The sequence below is a fragment of the Conger conger genome, chromosome 8 (assembly GCF_963514075.1).
Source record: "Conger conger chromosome 8, fConCon1.1, whole genome shotgun sequence".
Lineage (NCBI taxonomy): Eukaryota > Metazoa > Chordata > Actinopteri > Anguilliformes > Congridae > Conger > Conger conger.
Window position 1 is genome coordinate 24,791,146 of NC_083767.1, and position 12,509 is coordinate 24,803,654.

Sequence of the window (12,509 nt, forward strand, 5' to 3'; positions counted from 1 at the left end):
AGGGCAAAAACAAACTCGTAGTCAAAAAGTACAAAATAACACGTCGAAAAAACCAGAAGATCAGATGGGCAAACAAACAAGAGGGCAAGGCAGGTACGGAAGTCAAGGCAAAGGGGTGTCTATCAAGAATCTCTATAACAAGGCTACACACAATCAGCACTTATTAAGATCAACGTTCTGACAAAGAAGCATACTGAGAATGGGGTTTAAATACAAGAGGGAAGGTGACAATCTAGGCGGGGCAGAGAACAAGGTGGGCTAAACAAATAGACAACAGGTGGGGAAACATAATAGGGTAATAACATAATAACGGGAGGGAGACGAAAACGCGGACTGGATGCACGAAACAAAACATGTAAAACATACGGCTCCGGATTAGGGAGTAGACATTTGCATAGTTTGAAGACGTAGTGATAGTTAGAGACAGGTGCGAACACTTCGCTGAAACTAAACGAGTAATCAGGGATAGCATAGGGAGGCGGAGTTACAGAACAGTGCAGAAATACTAAGAGATAGCGTTAGTGAGTTAGTTACGTGAATATTTCTAAACTACCCAATAAAAGTGATTGTTAGTTAGTTAGACAGACAGTAAGTGTATTAATCGGAAACCTAGATTAGTAGTAGTTAGTACGAATAGTGCTTTACAACATTTAACTACCAAGAAAAAGCAGGAAGTAAGAATCGCGAGTTTTTAGAAAAAAGTTGAAAAACTGAAAACTACCGTAACCACCCGAATAGTGGGACACGCAGACAGGGGAGTGACTAGACTGGTAAACATTCAGACGCAGACATAACAGGGGAGGACAATGGAGAACTGTAATGGGAAACATAAACCAGGTAACTAAGAAAAGCGCCCACTGGACATGTTTGTTTTGCCCCATATTTAGGCAACGGCTACACTGACAGTGATTTAAAAAATGCCTATACACATAATTTCATCTTTTAATCTAAATAAGATTCAATGAAACAAGCGTGACGGTGCTCCTTTAAGTGTGGAACACATTCACTGCACAGACATACATACATACATACATACTGCCATCTATCAGCTACAGGTGTTACAAAGTTCAGAGAGAGAGAGAAAGCGATAGAGGCCATGGCTCACCTGTCTTGGACCAACTCCAAGTCCAAGTTTAGGTTTACCCACAAACAGACATGTCTCTCAGTTCTGCACATACAGCTCACCATTATGAAATAACTTCAAACTGTCAAAGTCCTTCAAAACACAAGAGGACATACAGTCTACAAGTGCAACATGAAACACTATACAACAGCTGTGGCCGTGTACAAAACTCAGCTTGTTCGCTTCACTCCTGTTACAGTACCAACCAAGAAATCTACAAGGAGGAATGTGGCCAAAACAGTTGATCCAGCCATTATTTTCTTGATAGCGGATCCAACAAACACAAAACATTATTGAAACCTACAATGTCCCAGCCCCACTGCAGGAAGACCATTCAAGGACATGTTTTTAATCTGACAAATCCACAAGAATATGCTTCCCTAACTTTAAATATATTTATGTTTTTAAGTTTGAATTTCATTTATTTTATATTTGCTTATTTCTTTATTTCTTTATTTGCTTACGTGTGTGTGTGCGTGCACAAACATATACACACACGTACTTTGATTATGCAGTTATGACTATGCCTACTCCTATTACACAGGCTATCTGCTGTACAAAGCAACGTGACCAGCAAGACGTAGCGGCACCAGAGGGCTGAGTTTATAAGAAAAGCAGACGAAGCGAAAGTAAAGAGTGCAGGACGAGAAGAGGGCACGGATTCGCCTGGCTTGTCCTTAGTCTTACAAGGTGAGAAATATTTACCGTATATCATGCAGTTAAAGCTTTGGACGATTGCATTGGAAGTGTTTAAACTGCAAAATGAGGTGAATACATACCGACAATTAATCAAAAAAAGTTTTCCCGACTATCTAATATTTTAATTGCCAGAGTTTCTCGTCAGAAAAGTATTTCATTTGTTTAGAATATTATTCCGTTTGGCACATAATGTCTGAAATTGAAGTAGGGAACAATTACATTTGTAGTGCTCACTATAGCATGTGATGACCTTTAAAAACATCGCTGATTGAACACGCATTGACACGAGTTGGCACTTAAAAAAAGAAAGAAAAGGTTTGTCTCAAAAAGTTGGTTATATAGTGACGATATTGTTTTGGCGTTTTATTCACATTTCACATACGTGTCGTTTTGAGGACACCGTTTAATTCTTAACCATAGCCTCATAGCCTTCGAGTAAAAAGGGAGACGGAGGAGTTATATTCAATTAAGCATTATCGCGTGCTGCAAGTTCCAGTTTCAATGTTATATGTAGTACTTCAGTGTAATATCTTGCTGTGTCTTGCTTGTTTTTTTAGCGTCGCGTTTGCTTTGGCTATTAACACTGCATTTAACCATTTTGTCAGAGATAGGCCTAATCGTTGACTGTCACCAGTGTAATTAAAAATAAATTGTGTTCTTGAACCAGTCAAGACAGGTTGCCAGAGGTTGTAGTGACCTATAGGTGTAGAGGACAGTCGGTGATTGTTTCCTAGCTGCAAACCTGTTTCAGCATTTCCACGCCCACTTATGCTTCTGTTCTGTCCAGCAACATATACACGGTATATACACGGTTGAGATGCCTTCATTTACATGTTTATATTGAAAAACATGTCTGAGGAAGTGCTTGACAGTGGAAGAACAGCTGCTTGGATCAGACTGACACTCTTGTTAAACTTTGTTCCTTCATGCTGCTTAAGACATGTTGCGTAGCTGCTTGTATCTCATATGGGTGCATGAGGCCAGCTGTAATGGTTCAGAATGGGAGACAGAAATGATGTCTGATGAGGGAGAGGCTCCTTGACTGTTGAGGAAAAGGGGTGTCGTCTCAAACACCAACACTGGGCCTTTGCAAAACAGGGCAATAAGGGCTCATCTGTTCCCACAGACGTGAAAGTGCAGTGTCTTCTGATTGTGGAACTCTCTGCCTTTGCTGGTTCTGTTCCATCTGAGGTCTCATTTAGAGTAATTTGGCAAGCTGAGTTGATTGAATCCTTGCCTGAGTTCAAAGTCTCTGGTCAGTTAGCTACGTCAGTAAGAACAGTGTTTATGCTCTTGAGATAAATCATTGAAGGTCATTAGGATAGGGGCTGCATTGTTCCCCTGCATAGTATTATGTGTAAAGATATAATAATTACGGAAGTACGTAGTTTCCACCTTCAACTGTGGAGGTTGGTATATGTTCTGTTCTGAAATCTCAAGCACAGGAATATTTAGCTTGAATTGGCTGCACCTCTGTCACTACACAAATATTACATCAACATGCACCAGATTGCTTGCTGGAAGTCTAGTAAGCCGTTATCATCTATAATTGTTTAAATGAGCAGAGAAATGTTCTGCCATGTTTCTCTTAATATTTACAATAATTTTCAAAAGTTAAGGCTTTTTCAGTTTGTGTTAATATGAGCAAGTAATGTGACCTAATCTTTTTCCTATGTACTTAAGGTATAATGACTTTAAAAAAAAAAAAGTACAATTCCAAAATGTTTGTAGTATACGCTGAAGCCTTGGCTTATAATACCTATCCTGTTCGCCATATAAAACGATGTACTACACAGACTAAAAATGAGTATCATGCCTCAACAACAACAAAAAAAACCATAATGATAGATATTGCAACCAAAACATCCATCCATCCATTATCTGAACCTGCTTATCCTGAACAGGGTCGCAGGGTGGCTGGAGCCTATCCCAGCATACATTGGGCGAAAGGCAGGAATACACCCTGGACAGGTCGCCAGTCCATCACAGGGCACACACTCCATTCACTCACACACTCATACCTACAGGCAATTTAGACTCTCCAATCAGCCTAACCTGCATGTCTTTGGACTGTGGGAGGAAACCGGAGTACCCGGAGGAAACCCACGCAGACACGGGGAGAACATGCAAACTCCACACAGAGAGGCCCCGGCCGATGGGGATTCGAACCCAGGACCTCCTTGCTGTGAGGTGGCAGTGCTACCCACTGCACCATCCGTGCCGCCCCGCAACCAAAACATGAACCATATAAAGAGAAAATCCATTAGACTTGAGTGATCACACCATGGTTTTATATCAATTAAATACATTATTCTTAAGCATTTTTAAAAGCACAAAATGATGTCCACATTTTATGATTATTATTGCAACTGTTCCATGAATAAACAGTTATTTGTGTTTTAGATTTTACATAATGTATGTGTAATTGATTGATTTTATTTAAAAATATATAAAATGTCAGTAGCCCTCAGCCAACAACCATATACAGTACAGTCCATAAGTAATCGGACACCAGTACAATTTCTGTTCTTTTGGCTCTGTACTTCAGCATATTGGATTTGAAAGGAAATAATGAAGTCAAAGTGCAGAATGTCACTGGGTATTTACATCCATCTTGGGTGATCCGTGTAGGAATTACACCCATTTTATTCAGAGTCCTTTAGGGGGGCAAAAGTAATTGGACAGGTAGCATCTCAGCTGTTCCTGATTTGTCAGGTATACTCAAATATCAGGAAAACAACAGCGGCAAACATCAGCTGTAATAAAATCTACAATGGTAACTAAGCAGTTTGAGTTTCTTTCTGTTAAAATAAGTTTAACTGATAACTCTCATTACACTTACTCTGCTTGTTTGTTTGTTTTGGACAAACGTGTATAGTTTTATTCCTATAGGACGTGTGCACAGAAAATCTATACAAAGAAATAAGAGTATTAAAGAAGTTAATGTACTATGAATTGTAAGGTGTATCTTCTAATGCAACTTCAGTATACACTCACAAAGCACTTTATTATGAATATTGTTACTTTATTACACCTACTTATTCATGTGATTATCTAATCAGCCAGTTGTGTGGCAGCAGTGCAATGCATACGTCATGTACAGTAGTGTGCAGTGATGAGTATACACTTAACACAATGAAGATAAATCAGAAACCAAGTACTATTCAATTATTTATTTCATGTAATATTGGTTCATGTAGATGAAAAGAAGTCAACCGAAAACAATATATTGTGAAAACAACAATAATGGTCTCTTTTGGAGAAAAAAAGTCAATATCTAGTGTGGCCACCCTTTGCTTTGCATTTAATCGTTCACATATTTTTTTATTTCTTCACTCGTTCATTCCAAAGAGATTATTTCGATTTATTTATCTTGGTATCCAGCAAATCCCAGATTTGCTCAATTGGATAAAGGTCTGGACTTTGAGCGGGCCAAGTCATAACTTTTGTCACCATTAATCTTTTCATCAAGTGACCAACCGGCTTACGAACAATCCCAGAGAGCTCCTTCCATCGTGCCATCGTGTTTAACAGTGTGACACTGCTCAAAGTCTGTGTTACCTTAAATACTGGAACTGACCATCAGAAGTAATTTTGCAGAATAATATTGCTTCAAACCACTTTAAACAAATTGTTTAGCATCAACAATCATGGAATGAGCCTTCAAACTCCTGTTATGCAAAAGTCAAAAAATAAATATTAAAATTTTTCCAAAAATATGATATTTTCAGTGTTTCTGTTTATCAGCCATACTTTTAAAATGTAATTGTGGGAATGATTTTTTTGTTCTCATTGCCTGCAATAGTATTGTTCAATACATTTTCACAATTTTAAAAAAAAAGAAGTAATATGTTAGTATAGTATAGTATAGCATAGTATAGTATAGTGGAAGTAATATATATAGATACGGGTCAGGAGCTTCAGTTAATACTCACATCAGCCATCAGAATGGGAAAAAAATGTGATCTAAGTGACTTGGGACCGTGTAAAATTGTTGGTGGCAGTATCTCAGAAACTGCTGATCTGCTGGGATTTTCACGCACACTAGTCTCTAGAGTTTGCAAAGAATGGTGCAAAAATGGGGGAGCAGAGGACCAAACATGACCTTGTTGGGTTCTAAATGTTACCCACAAGACATGAGAGAACCACTGATATTTTCTGGGGGCATCCATAGAGACAAGGGATACACCCTAGAGCAGTGGTTCTTAACCTGGGTTCGATCGAACCCCAGGGGGTTCGATAAAAGCATAAGTATATATTTTATTTTCCAATGAAATATATACCTATGTTTTGAAGAAATCACATTTTATTTTTGCAATTACGAAGGGTTCGGTGAATGCACTGATGAAGCTTGCAGGGTTCAGTACCTCCAAACGGTCGAGAAATGTAATCTTTGAGTCGAGCGAAGAAACTGTAGGTTCCGAAGGGTAATATGGTATTTTAAAATCAGTCTCATTTAATTATTTTAATTTAGCTACGTTATTAATAACGAACTCAATAGTAATGATTTAATAAATCATTCAACAGTCATACCGTTGAATCAATACTATGAATTCAACAACCACTTATATGAGTTAGAATTTTATAAGTAGCCTTATAGGTAGTTCTTAAATAGCTAGTTGGCTTGATTTAGTGTTGGAAAAACATTGACGGACAACCGGTTACAATAAAGGGTATTTATTGAACACAAGAAACATATAAACACAGCTAAATAAGAAGGGTGTGACGGAAAAGAACATGTAATTGGATGATAATGTGGAAGTTGTAAACGAGAAAAACAATTTAACAAAGTTACACAAAGTTAATCTAAAGATACAATGTATATAACATTAACAAAACTAATGCCCAGATGCGCAGCCTTACTTGGGGGCGAATATCTGATGATATTCGACCAGTCTCAAATAGCTGACCGTCGTCAGCAGGCAAAGTTTCTTGCTTGGAGAATCTGTGATGCTCCAGGGAATTAACAGGACCAGGGATTAACGGGACCAGGGAAATTCGTCTCTGGCCTGACCAGGGGAAGGCGTCGTCGTCTCACGCGTGGGTGGAGGAGGAAGAGAAGCCGGTCGTCTTCTAGCTCCAAAGTTGATTAAAACCGCACAATGTATGTGCGATCTCCGATAAAATATCGGGTCCTTGCAAGTATTCGGATGTGTATAATTTCAGAACTAGCAGGCCCAATGAATAGAACCGCGATCAAGGGTTCAGACACAAAGGGAGTGTTCTTAAAATTAATTAGATGGGAGTCTCTTTTGGAACGAACAGCATGGGATAGCCGTAGGTTAGAAAGAGGCCGTGAAATTCGCGCCTGAGGCTTTTGTGAGGTCCAGCAGTTGCGTATTTCCGGCTGTTACTGTATTGGCTAAATTTCCATTAAATTACAGTGAGAGGCGGCGTTGATTGCATCATCAATGGCGTGGACAAAGGCGTTTCCCTGTTTCAAAAAGTTCTTACGTTGGCCCCAACATCCCCCCTTGGCCTTAGGACGAGCTCAAATCAGTCCTGAGGACACAAAAGTCCATTCACAGTACATGACAGGCTTGCAACATCTGGGCAAAGATTACAAACTGCTAACATCTGGGCAATTGAGGTTATGTAGGCTATACTAGGCAAAGAAACAAAACAAAGGTACATATCAAAATACATTGTTGACCGTTGGTTACATATTCCCTGAGATTATATGTGTTAGTACACAAAGGCATGCAGTTCTAGGGCTGGGTGAAGTGCGTAGGGGGTTATTGTCCCTATCACTCAACACAGTCTCCTGCAGTCCTGGGTGAAAAAGGAAGAACACCACAGGGCTTGCGTTTAAATCGGTCAGGGATTCTGGTGAGGGAGTCAATTTTAGTGTGTAAGGTTTGAATGTGTCTAGAGAGAATTAGTACCACACCCGCAGTAATGATCCAGCCACCCAGGAGAAGTCCAAACGCGACTCCGCTAATAGTACTCCAGGGATCAGATGACCTTCTGACTATTGGACTGAGGAGAGTAGTTTGGAGTCCAGACTGATCCAAACTGAATTGGACCGTTTTGGTCCCTTCAGACAGGAGTTGCTGTCGAAGGGTGTCACCAAGATCGAGTGTGTAGCCTCGAAAGGCATCTACCATCTCTATTTCTGTCTCATATCTCTCAGGATTGAGGTAGTGTAGGACAGTGTCCTCAATATGGACTGTAGTCCCTTGGGGGACTGTAATAAAGATGGTTTGGTTAGGGAGCTTCATCCTTGTGGCTGTATCGTGGCGGTCGTAGGACATTGTGATCTCCTGCTTAGGGGTGTTCACAAGCCACCGAGCCTCAACTCTCTCTATGCGGGTTTCCTCAACATCATCCTTTATAGTCATGCTAGCCCTGCATTTTTCTGAAGACGCACCGACTCTAAGGCCACACAAGTGTTCAGTGGTATCCCTAATGAATGGGTTGCTAGGACATACCCAGTGAATGTCTTTTGTGAGAGTACACATGTCTAGGTTAGGGATAAGGTAGAGTGTCGGGCTATCTTCATGATAGGCTAGCATGGGTGGTGTTTTGATATGTACATGTATGTCATCCTGCCAGAAGCCTACATTGAGGGCAGACTTAAGGCGATAGATATGTTGCTTTTCTATAATAGGTAGATTAAGGATGAATCCTATCTCTAGTTTTGCTGGATTGACGTATATAGGGATGGCACTACCCAGGCTATAGGCCAAATGAACCTGTGAAGTTTGAACTGTGGTGGTGGTAGCAGACTGTACAATACTTTCAACCATACTGAGGGGTACGAGGTATGAAGGGATAGTTCCTCCACTCAGGCTATTCACTGAGGAGCTGACTTCCCTTAGGAGGTCGGACATAAGATCCCTGACCATACGCACCACAGAGGTTTCGGTCTCTACAATATGGGACAGCTTGCTGAGGGCATAGACAGTACTATTCAAAAGTGTTGAATGCCTGTTGACTGTAAGTATGGTACCTTGTAAAGTCCTACCAACACCCTGCAATTGCTGCTGTTGGACAAACAGTTTCTGCTGTATCTCTGGCATCTCCTGCTTCAGGTCGTTCACCTGCCTTTTTATTGTGCTCAAACTAACAGAGTTAGCAGCAGAGAGACCAACTGAAAACAACGACCCAATCGCAGAAACTGCAGTTAACAACCCCCCTAGGAATCGCTTCTGACGCTTTGTCCCCCCCAGTTCTTCTTCAGTTACTAGGAACTTCTGCAATTGTTCCAAGATGTGGACAGTAGTCAGGCGAGCATGTTCCAGGGTTGTTTGGGTTTGGCTGTTCAGATCCCTCCCATCGGAGGGGAGGTCCTTGGGCGCATCCATGTGTTTCTGGTAGACGTCCTGAGGGTCAAGGCGGACATAGACCCTTTGGGTGTAGAGGTGGCAATTTACTAGAATAAGTCCAGGAGCATCCTGGAGAACGATGCCAGTAGGAGGTCCTGGTTCCACCACCTCGTCGGACTGTGCTGTCCGAAGGACCAGGAACATCACAAGGATCCACTCAAGGTGCATTCTGGAATGGATATAGGTTGAAGTGGATTAATGCCCAGGAACGGAAGGTATATGAGGGGTAAGTAGCATGCTACATTAGTGGTGAGGGAGCCTATCTACCAGTTAGTCATGAGACCCCCCTTGGAGGGTTGAAGGGTTATATGGCCTAATCTGGTTAACATGGACCCACTTATACACCGGAGTTTGGTTTGGCTTTGAGATCCTGATGCGGTAAGCGACCGGTGACAGCTTTCCCACAATCTCATGAGGGCCAGACCAGTTTGGGAGAAACTTTTTAGGCGTACCGATGGGTTTGGTAAAGTTGAAATACAGTACCTTGTCCCCAACCTGATATTCACTCTCGGTCGCCCTTTTGTCATAAAAGGCCTTCTGTCCTTTAGCACTGGCCTCGAGGTTTCCCTGAGCCCAGGCAAAGGTGGCCCTGAGGTGTGCTTGCAGGTCTGCTACATATTGGTGGGTAGCATATGCTGAAGCCACACTCACATCCTCAGGCCTGTAGAGGAGGTGTAGGGGAAGAGTCATCTCTCTCCCTGTCATCATCTCAAACGGGGTAACTCCGGTAGAGTGGTGAGGAGTTGATCTGATGGCCATCAGCACCAAAGGGAGTTTCACGTCCCAATCTTTGCCATTAGCCTTCACGTATTTCCTCAGCATGCCAACGATGGTACGGTTGGCTCGCTCAACCTGTCCGGATGACTGAGGGTGGTAGGCAATGTGGAACTTTGGCTCGACACCCAGCATTTCCCACAATGAAGTCATTACCGTAGCTGTGAAGTGAGTGCCCCGATCTGAGTCGATAGACGAAGGAAGGCCCCAACGGCTGAAGACGTGGTTGACCAGCAAGATGGCTGTGGTTTCAGCCGTGTCATTAGGGGCAGGGAGAGACTCAACCCATTTGGTAAAGGCACAAGTTACCGTGAGGAGGTACTTGTTACCTCTTGAGGATTTCGGAATGGGGCCGATCCAGTCTATTTGGAGGTTCGACCAGGGAAACGCGATTCCCCTCTTCTGTAGAGGAGCTCGGTGTAGGGGTTGTGATGGCTGGAACTGGCAACAGACTAGACAACCACTGACATATTCTGTTATGTCCTTAGCCATGAATGGCCAGTACACCACCTGTTGGAGCGTTTTATAGGTGGCTTTGGAGCCTCTATGACCCCCACAGGGTGCGTCATGAGCATGAACGATCATCACTCCCCTATGCTCAGCTGGAATGACCCATCAAGGAGGTTTCTGATCATTTGGGGTGTACACCAACAACCCTTTTTCAATCTTCAGATGTTTTCTGAGATTGTACAATGTCCTCAGATCGCCGGATTGTTCCAGCGATTCTGCTGAGATGGGGTCTTTCAGAGGATCCGACACGAACCGGTAAATGGCCTTGATCACCGGATCCTGTTTTTGCATGGTGACCAGGTCGGCGTCGCCGGGCTTCCTACCCAAACACACGGTTTGGTGACTGTCGTCTGGTTGGTCTTGACCATTCCGAGCCTGTCTGCGGGTGATTGCGTTCACTGAGCAGGTGTCCACTGCTGGGAGCCACTCTTCTTGGAACTGCCAAGGGCTACCATCTAACGCGCCGGATTTGGCTAACCGATCTGCTTCATCGTTGCCATCCTTGTCCGGGCCTGCGACTTGAGAGTGCCCCTTGACCTTTTTCCAGTATACCCTCATGCCACGATCACTGACAAGTTTGCCACCAGTCAAGAAAAGTTCTGAGTGCTTCACGGCCTTTCCTCTGGCATTGTTCATACCATTCTGTTTCCACACTGGGAAGTGAGAGACAAAACTGTACCGCGCGTAGTTTGAGTCTGAACAGATAACTAACTCTGGAATGTTAGCCCGAGCTGCCTGTTGTAGGACGATAAGCACACCGGCTATCTCCGCATACTGGCTAGTCTTGGGTCCAAGTTGATACTGTTGGGGTTCATCGACAGAGTAGTTTGCCCAAACTATACCTACACCGGCTTGGACTTGGCCCTCATGATGGAATGAGCACCCGTCCACATAGACTTTTGGAAGACCGCGACAAACATTCTCATCAAAATAGTGATGGTTCGATGGCAGTGTTGCAGTTGTTGTCATCATGGGGAGTTTGTGAGGTTCACCCTCACCAATGCAATGTTGTCATTCCGCCAACCCTTGGCCCAGGGCCATTTTGTGGTTCTGAGCATACCTCACCTCAACCTCATAGCCTTGCAGAGCCATCATCCAGGTTGCGATGCGACTGTTGGAGACTCGGCCTTCTCTGAGTCGCTGACTATTTTGGAAGGACACAGGTTGGTGGCAGGTCTCAATGATAATTTTCTGCCCTCCGATGTAGCTCCGGAAGTGCTCTACTGACCACACCGTAGCGAGAGACAGATACCCAAAGGCAAGAGCTCAAAACACTTTTCTATGAGTTCCGAGACATATTCTCCAGGGACTCTTATGACTGTGGTATCACAGATATTGGTCACACATTGGTCACACATTGGTCCTTCTGGAGCAATTGAGTCAGGGGCCTGGAAATCTCTGCATAGTCCTCGATGAACTGTCGAGAATAATTACAGATCCCCAGGAAGCTCCGCAGTTCCGACACATTGGTTGGTGACTTGATGTCCTGAATGGCTTGAGCCCTGCTGGACTGTGGTTCCACACCATTGGCTCCAACCAGGAGTCCAACGTACTCCACCTTGGATCGGCACCACTGACCCTTTGTCAGGGACAGTTTGGCGCCCGCACAGGAGAGTTGATTGAGCATGTGACGGATCTCCGCTAGATGGGCTTCCCATGTCTGACTACGCATCAGGATATCGTCAACATAAATTAGATTACCGCGCGCAGCCGCATCGCTCATGGCCTTATGTAGGAAAATGTTAAACTCCGCCGGGGAGTTGGAATAGCCAAATGGACACCGGTTCCACGTGAATTGTCGATTGCCAAACGAGAAAGCCAGTTTGTACTGGTCCACTGGATCCACTTTCATGGTCCAGAAGCCGTTTGACACATCCACTGTGGAAAAGTACTTCGCATTGGTGACCTTTGCTAGTTCTTGGTCCAAATGGATCATTGGCCAGCGGGAGAGCGGAACCTGCTTGTTCAGCTGCCGGTAATCAATAGTGAGACGCCACTTACCTGATGGTTTCAACACCGGCAACAATGGGGAATTGTACGTTGAGTTACATTCCCGGATGACTTTCTTTTCTAAC

The 12,509-nt window shown here is 43.3% G+C and overlaps 1 protein-coding gene across 1 annotated transcript in view; it reads left to right on the plus strand.

The window, feature by feature from the left end:
* The first annotated feature begins 323 nt into the window (after positions 1-323).
* The window catches only part of LOC133135408 (uncharacterized), a 33,113-nt gene continuing 20,927 nt past the window's right edge, over positions 324-12,509 (plus strand). Inside the window, exons 1-2 of the mRNA XM_061252385.1 lie at positions 324-837; positions 1,668-1,813. The gene's annotated coding sequence lies outside the window, so the exon portion shown is untranslated. The remainder of the gene's footprint in view (positions 838-1,667; positions 1,814-12,509) is intronic.